Here is an 8,174-nt window from a genome sequence, read left to right as displayed (position 1 = left end):
GCCTTATTAGTGGTGTGTGAAAATACAGAGGTTTTCCCTTAGTGTGATTTCTTTTATTCACTGTTAGTAATGCTCATTTGTGCTGTAGAGCAAACTCACAGAATTAGTATATGACAGTTTTTCTATACAGAAAAGAAGAATAATTAGCATTGATCAGATCTAAAGGAGAAAAAAGTTTAGTTTCACTTAGGAAAAATGGGTGATTTAATACTGACCTTTCTGACAGGGAGGTCCTGGCAATGTTTGCGTTCAGTTTTACAGTCTGTTCATGGGCTGACTTGTTTTGCACTGAGGGGGTACCAGTTCTTTTTGTATCCTAAGAAGGAAGGTATGGACACCCAAGTGCTAATTAACTAGTTTATTGTGGAAAGCATAGAAATAGTAGAAAAGGTGATAGCAAGAAAATGGTAGAAAAGGTGATAATAAACTTATGTCCTTTCTGATGTTAATGGAAGCAATAGAATAGGAAATAGCAATCTGATGTCCTTGGTGATGCTGGCGATGCTGGTTGCTGCAGCATCAGACAAGCACTTTCACGCTGATCATGGCACACTCTGCAGATGCTGTCCATGGTCAGGTGCATTGCCATTTACCAGATTTTCTTAGAGGTAAACAAATCCATTAATCATTTCTGCTGTCAGGTAAAGGGCTGTTTCATGCAGGTAGGCTGCTTAATCTCAGGACAAAGCAATACTTATAGATAGAGTCATCCACATGCACTGTCTGGGAACCATGTAAAGCTTCTCTGTTGCAGTTAATAAGCCAAGCTCATCCAGTACTCACTGATGTTCACTGAGAGCAGTATGCTCCTACACATTGCCATAGGAATGAGTCAAAGACAGTCGCAGTACAGGTTCTATACTTGTTCCTCATGCTAACATACAGGTCTCTACAGTCAAGGTCTGTGATTATACTCTGCTCAAAGACACTGTCTCCTTACAATGTCTTCTGCTGTGGCTCACTACACCCACCAGCACAAGGCACATTCTTCCAAGACATGGTCTTCTCATAAGATTATCTTTCCCCCTTTCTTGCAATCATGCACATATCCTAAAATGATGGCAGATTCCTTGGCTGATAGTCATTGGCAGGATGCAGCTAAGAGTGCTTGTGTTAGCAAATTGAAAAGTGCAGCCAGATGTTCCTGGTGATCCAGCAAATATTTTTCTTTGCTCTTTTCTCTTCTTTAGGCACTAGAGATGTTCAGGGTAATAGACCATCCAAGGGGGTGCTGCAGTACATGAAATAGCACTGCAGAAAACCAAGTAAATCTTGATTAGCCATTATAGTGTAAAGAAAAAAGCTATATATTTCAGGACTTACCATGCTCTGTTAAATTAATTTTGTGAAGGAAAGGAGAAAAGAAAAAAAAAAGAAAAGAAAAGAAAAGTATTAGATACAGTGTGAATCTTCTGGTTCCATAGAATATGCTAGAAAATATTGAACAGATTAAGATTCAATCTTTAGGCTATCCTAGTCAGGAAACAGAGCTGAGCTTTATTCATAAAAATGAAAGAAATGTAGAGCTTGATAAGCCAATGTTTGAATAGGAGTTTCTGGATGTAGGAGACATCTTTTGAAAATAAATATAGCTCAGCAAGGTCAATTTTAAATGAACACACATAATTCCAATTACAATTGTGTCGATTACCAATGCACAATAAAATAAGCCACTGAAAAACTGAAAAATTTGGTTTTTACCTGCTTATCAAAACTAAATGTCATTGTCTTCTCTAAGAATGAAAAAAAGGTATTCTATATGAAAATATAACACATAAAAAGTACTCCTAGGTATATTTTCTCCTATAAATATAATTATCCTTTTTCTTTCAATGATGACACACTTCTGTGAAGAATGGAATTGTACTGCATTTCATACCAAAGTGTACTGGTGCTTTATCGGGATACTCATTATACCAAACTAGATTCAGAAAGCTGATTTTGCAAGATTCTGATAAGCGTGTGTGTTGTACTGAAGCCTGTGATTTCTCACTGGTCACACTCCTGGCCATTTAGGATCCTTCATAAATGGAAGATAATTTTTTCTTCTTGCTAACATCAAGGAACTTATTTCTTTGGGGAATTGTTAGAAACTAGGACAGGAAAAACAAAAAGAGGGTATTTGTTTGCAGTCTCAGTTTAAGTAGTATTATTTTGATCTGGTGATACTAGGTGAAATAAAAAGAGCCCAGTTGATTTTGCAGCTATTACCCATGTCACCTTCAAAGCTGAAAAGCACTAAATGGAGTGCTTAGCCTGAAAACTGCATTATTTATTCTGTTGAGCCCTTTGCATGTCTAAGTTGGTATTGCAAAATCCATATTTTCTTCCTAAAAACAGAAAAAAAGGAGGAAAAGTCCAGACTCAGTAGGCAACAGATAACAAGGTATATGTTTTGATAATTGATTTGAATCTAAAACATCAAAGTGTTATGTAGACAATACTGAGAAATAAAGCAGTAAGGATTCTCCTACTAAAATCATTAAAAATGGGAGTAGTCCCAGTCATACTAAAGTACCCTGTGTATTGGCAATGCTTTCTTTGACTACTGCACATTTTACATAGATACCAGACATGCTATTGCAATAGTAGTAACTAAACTAATTGAAAGGGGTCTTGTACATATACAGATAAAAGGAATTTAATGCATTGTAAAAGATTAAAAACAGAGCAGGGGCGATCAATAACAGGAATCTGCTGCAATGGACTGTGTCTCATAAATGCTTACCAAGAGTTAATAGGAAGTGGCCTAAAAGCATTTAGAGATAAGATTATCAGTGTGTTGGCTAAAGATATTTGATAAAGTGTAACTTTATAGGAAAAGTATATGATTTTTCTCATTTCGTTGCATATATTTTTGCATATTGTTCAGCTACTGGTCTTGCAACGTAAAAAGCAATGCAAAGATGAGTGCTGGATTAGAAATCAAGAGATCTCACTGGTTTGTAACTTCTATGTATTTTAGAAGTATTTCTTTTAGCTTTGTGCAATATACCCTAACACGTTATATCTATTTAATAGGAATCCAATAAAATGGCATTAGGAATGCTTGCAATCAGTGAGGGTTTTTTTTTCAAATTTGCAGCCTAAGACATCATAATGTTAAGAGAACCTAGCTAACAAGTTGGAATGTCTGCTAGAGGGGATAAAAAGCTTTCTTCTTCTGTATGTTCAAATATTCAATACTCCTTGAAATTATAAATAGACCACCGAAAAAAAGCCAGAAATCAATCCAAAAAATGAATTTCAGTCTCCGAGACAGGATTTTTTATTTTTTTAGAAGTGTATTGACAGTGATATGTATACTGCGCAAAGATTAGTACACAGTGGATGCAGTTTCCAAAAGGTGGGGAAATTCAGAAGTAAAAGTCACAGCCACCCTTTATCCCCTGTACTTACACATACATATAAGGCTGATGAAGTCGTGAGATTCTGAACTCATTGAGAGTACTGTCATTGATTTCAGAAGACAATACTTCACCATGTGACTTTTTATACGAGGACAACTGATTTGTCAGTGAATGTGCTATATATCTGGTGAACATTTCTCAGTTTTCTAATATTGAGATAAGCACTAAATACAGGATTTTTCTTTTGCATGTGTTTTCTGCTGAACCTATCTGCAGAGTGAGTGTCAGACCCTAATCTTATGAAGTGTTTTGTAGGTAATCCGTCTGCAAAGAGACCCTTTCATTTCAGTTCAATTCCTTGTAACAGCTTCCGTTTGCTAGAATTCTGGATCTTAAGGTGTAAGACTTCTGACAAATGCAAGCAACCACCTTTCCTAATACTATAACACTCTCTCCGTGGCTTTTCAGGGCTGCAGTGCAACTAGTTTTGCAATGGGAATGGTGGCTGTTCATAACTCAGGTTGACATCAGTGAACATCAGTAGATGCTTTCTGAAGAAGAAACTACATACTTCAGTGGAGAAAAAGGAAATGTCCTTGTTGCCTGTTGTGTTTTTTTGAGAGTGATTAGAAGTAACCGGAGTTTGGATTGTTTTGAATAAATATTTCATGATGCATTAGTGAGCAAGAATGATCTAAGAGTGCAGGATTAATACCTTTTGCTCATTGTATTTTATCACTGCACCTCCATCTTGCACATGCAGAGTGAGACACATACAGAAAGTACTGATGAATAACATTTTGAAAGGCAGTATTAAAGCCACTGAGTAAAACTGTAGGGTCAGACTGTCAAGGAACATGAAGATAACATAAACCCAAACATCTAAGGTCATACTTTCAAAACATCACTGTAACAGCACTAGTATCTTTGAGACCAAACAGTGTTTTTATATGCAAAAATATTTTTCATTTAGGAAATATTCAAATCAATATGAGAGGTTATAATACCATGATGGATTTTCAATTTTTTCCCCTTTGCTTGTCTAAACTAAATTTCTCCATTGTTGCTACTACTGTTTAATTTTCTCCCATATAAGATGCTGCAATATAAGTGATGCTTACTTTGGAAATATTTTTCACCTGGTAACTAACATCATTATATCCTGAGTCCTGTAAACTACTGATGCTGTATTTTTTGTGCTGGGATGATTTCTAACATAATTTCAGCTTAAAGAAAAGCAGCTGGCATCAAGTCCTATTCTTTCCTTTCTATGGCTACAATATTTCTGTGGTTGACCCTACTTGATTATCTGAATCTCTTGGTCTTGCACAATTTAAACAGTTGGAGTTTGTTGACATCTAAAGACTAGAAGCAGAGTCTTCCAACTTTCTGCAGTTTCATTAAAATTAGCATTGATGAGTAGGATCTGGTAGAGTGCTTTTGTTGTTAAAAGACAAAATTTTCACTCAGTGAAAAAGGTCTTCCCAATAACATAAGTATTTTTTTTTGTTTTGAAGCATTCATACTAATTATAGATATTAACTCTGTTACCATTTGAAAAGCAGAGATACTGCTTTTTTAAAGGTCTTTTTTTTTTTTTTTTTTTACTTTCACATCTGGATGGACTCCTGAAAGTCATTTAGTATTTTTCAGTGGACTGCTGGTGGGTATTTTATAAATAAGCCAGTTACTATTCTTCCTAGTTTAAGTTCTTTTCTAGTCTCAACAATTAATCTATGAACTTAATAATTTTCTGTTGCATGCTTTGGGACCCTCTTCTTTTCTGCCTTTTTGTAGAAGGATATCTAATATTTTCTGTATTCAGTTTTCTTCTTGTGCTATTTAATTACTGAGAGCTAGTTAAATGGAGTTTTTTTCTGCTGATAGAAGAAGAGTTGCTGAAATTTGCAGTAGTTTCTAGATTTTGCTGAGGGTTTTTCTCTGCTGCTAAATATTTTTCATTTGTACAAGACAGTTTAACTTCTAAAATAAATTAATAAAAGTTACTGCAGCTGTTATTGATAGTTGAAATAAGACATATTTGCCACAGTTTAGTAAAGCTTTAATTTATTATTTTTTTTTAATGGCATGTTATTTTAGACAGGGAGGTTGAGTTTTGATTCATTATATGTTATTCACTGTATAAGTGATGGGAAATGGGAAGTGGAGTTCTTACTTGTCAGTCATCATTTATTGAGAAAAACAAACCATCTTGTCAAAAGTTATGGTTAAAGAGGACACCTGGGCATAATTACAATCAGATAAGAAAATTATACAGTAGGTGCAAAAAGGAAGACTGCGAGGTTAACCAAAGCTAAAATTCTGTCTACTTCTCCAGGTACAGAATTTATCATAAAATTGCCAGTAATGTACACTTTCAAGTGCTTCTTAATGATGGGATTAGAGCAGCATTACAGCCTCAGAAGAGGCAGGCAGCCCTTTTGATCTTAGGCTGGCACATGTAGGACGAGGCAGTGAGTTACAGAGAAAAGCTGGTACTTGCAAAAGAAAAGAGTGAAAGCCCTCTGGCCTGACCTGCCTTGAGATAAACATGTTCTTGAAGTCTTTCCCTCTGAGAAATGAAGTGGTTCATGATGTGCATCCTGGATGACAGTCCACCCACGCTGGGGTCTGTGGGTCAACATCATAAAGAAAGAGATTGAGAAGATGCTGGCTTTATTTCACCATTCATATTGCACAGCCTGCTCGACCTCTGCTCCATCCATTGCATACCTACCTGTCAGCAGTTCAAACTGGGCAATGCATTCCTGTCACTAGAGGAAAGTAATGATTATCCAATAACCCACATATAGCTTTGCTGAAAAGCATGACTACTGGTAACCTACAGTTATGCAATAGAGTCATAGAACATCCTGTACATAACCATTTGTAAATCTCCTTGCCAGCAGCAACTGATCTCTCTGTCACCAGGGAGATGACCTCTGCCAGTACAATTGAAAGCCAGAAACCGATTGCTCTGCTCAACGGACCTGCATCCTATATTTCACTTCCTCTGTGGCAATCTCTATTCTTAGTTATTCTCTCCAGCACTATAGGGCAAATCAGGCTATTTCAGTGTTTTTGGTTTTATTGCTTCATGACTTTAGAAGTTATAAAATAGAAGATCCATCCTTGCAGACATGCACAGGAATAAATACATTTTCTACATGTCATTTCATTTACCTCCTTGGGAAAACTAGCTTTCATAAAGCTCTGTGTGTCTGTTCATGTTTGCAGGATCAGGCCCTGAGCAACCTGACAGTTTTCTACAGTTGCTTTACTGTTAGCTGTCTACTTAATGCACCTAGAGCTATAAGTCTGATTTAACGCAAAGTGTTGTAAGGAACAGATCTTGGGCAAGATTCAGTTTTCAGTCACACTCCTTTAAAATGGTAGAAACTCTATGGTAACAGACTTCTCTCAGCTTTTTCACTTTATCTACCTTTTACTCTATAGCTGTCTGTCTACGTGTGTATGCCAGAAGCTATATTAAGAGTTTTATGGGAAGTGTTTCAAAGAGTTGTAGACTATGTGGGGTTTCTGTAATTTCCAAACAGATTTAGGGGTAGATATATCCATTATACAAGGCAGAACCAAACCCCCTTCAGCTTTGGAGGAGCAGATGAAGCTGGCTCTGCACGCATTGCAGTGCTGCTTTTCCCTGGCCCCTGAAGGGAACAGGTGGGGTGTCTCAAAGAGCCAGTTAACAGTGTAGGACTGTGATTTGTTTCTGTAATAGGCTAACAGCAAACAACTGCTAGTTCCCAAACTAAGGAAGAGTCATTTAGGCTGCACCATAAGGTATAACCTTATTATGCCATCATTACAATGAACCGTGTCTTGTGGGCACCGTTTAGCCCTTATGAAAATTATTTTAAAAGCAAATGTTATCTTTGTGCAGAAGTAAAACAAACTAAACCCATTGTTTACAGGAAAGCATTTCATCGAGACAGTGAATTTCAGCATTTGGACTTCAGAGTGGTTAAGACAGGCATTAAGAAAAAACAGTTTTGGAAACTATTAGACTTTGTTACTTTTAATCTTTTTTTTTTTATTATTATTTTCTTCCTAAGTCTGGATCAGGAAGCTCAAATGCTTCTCCAAACAGCTATCATACAGGTAAGTGAATCTGGAGATTCAATATATTTATAAATGAAGGATATACGCTGAACTCAGTGCAATTACAACAGGTACACCAGCTAAGGATTTTCCTCAAACTGACCTAGAGGAAATTAGATTTGAACAAGATTATGATGAGAGTATTCATTTTACTGCATGGCTCACTACATATTAACTTGTTAACTAAGAATACAAAGTAGTATAATACTCTAAAAATTACTGTCTCAATATTTTTACATTTGTCTGGGAAAAAATAACACAAAGTGAAGCAGAAAGTAAGTGAGAGCTATCGTGTCAATTTGTCCACCTACCAATATTTGTACATGGGGATTGCTTGCATCTATGCTTTGTGACAGCATAAAAATTTACAATATATTCTCAGAGCTGTCATAAAATAGTCACAACAGCAATATTCAATTTTATTTTTTCATAGCATATAAATATTATCAAAAGACACTTGCTTAAAAAGCTGCACTAAATTTCTAAAAAAATTATTCCTCTTAATTACTGCATGTGAGTATGAGCTATTTCCCTCATACTCTCTTTAAATTCTTTAAATTGAATCTAATGGACCCAATTCTATCTCATAGCTCTCAGAAATCACTGTATCAAAGGTACTGACCAGGGAGATCAAGAAAAAAAATTTCTTTATATTTTCTTTGAACTTTCTGAGACTCTTTTACAGTAGCTGCTGTAGAAAGATAG

At 36.0% G+C, this 8,174-nt stretch overlaps 1 long non-coding RNA gene across 1 annotated transcript; it reads right to left on the bottom strand.

The window, feature by feature from the left end:
* Positions 1–343: 343 nt before the first annotated feature.
* Positions 344–6,052, bottom strand: LOC130146429 (uncharacterized). Its single transcript, XR_008820908.1, has 2 exons — positions 5,886–6,052; positions 344–1,251 (listed from the first exon to the last, which is right to left on the bottom strand). It is a non-coding gene; the product is annotated as an uncharacterized LOC130146429 (long non-coding RNA).
* Positions 6,053–8,174: the final 2,122 nt, after the last annotated feature.

The sequence above is a fragment of the Falco biarmicus genome, chromosome 3, assembly GCF_023638135.1.
Source record: "Falco biarmicus isolate bFalBia1 chromosome 3, bFalBia1.pri, whole genome shotgun sequence".
Lineage (NCBI taxonomy): Eukaryota > Metazoa > Chordata > Aves > Falconiformes > Falconidae > Falco > Falco biarmicus.
The sequence above is the reverse complement of the archived record's forward strand: the minus strand, read 5'-3'. Positions and strand labels throughout refer to the sequence as shown.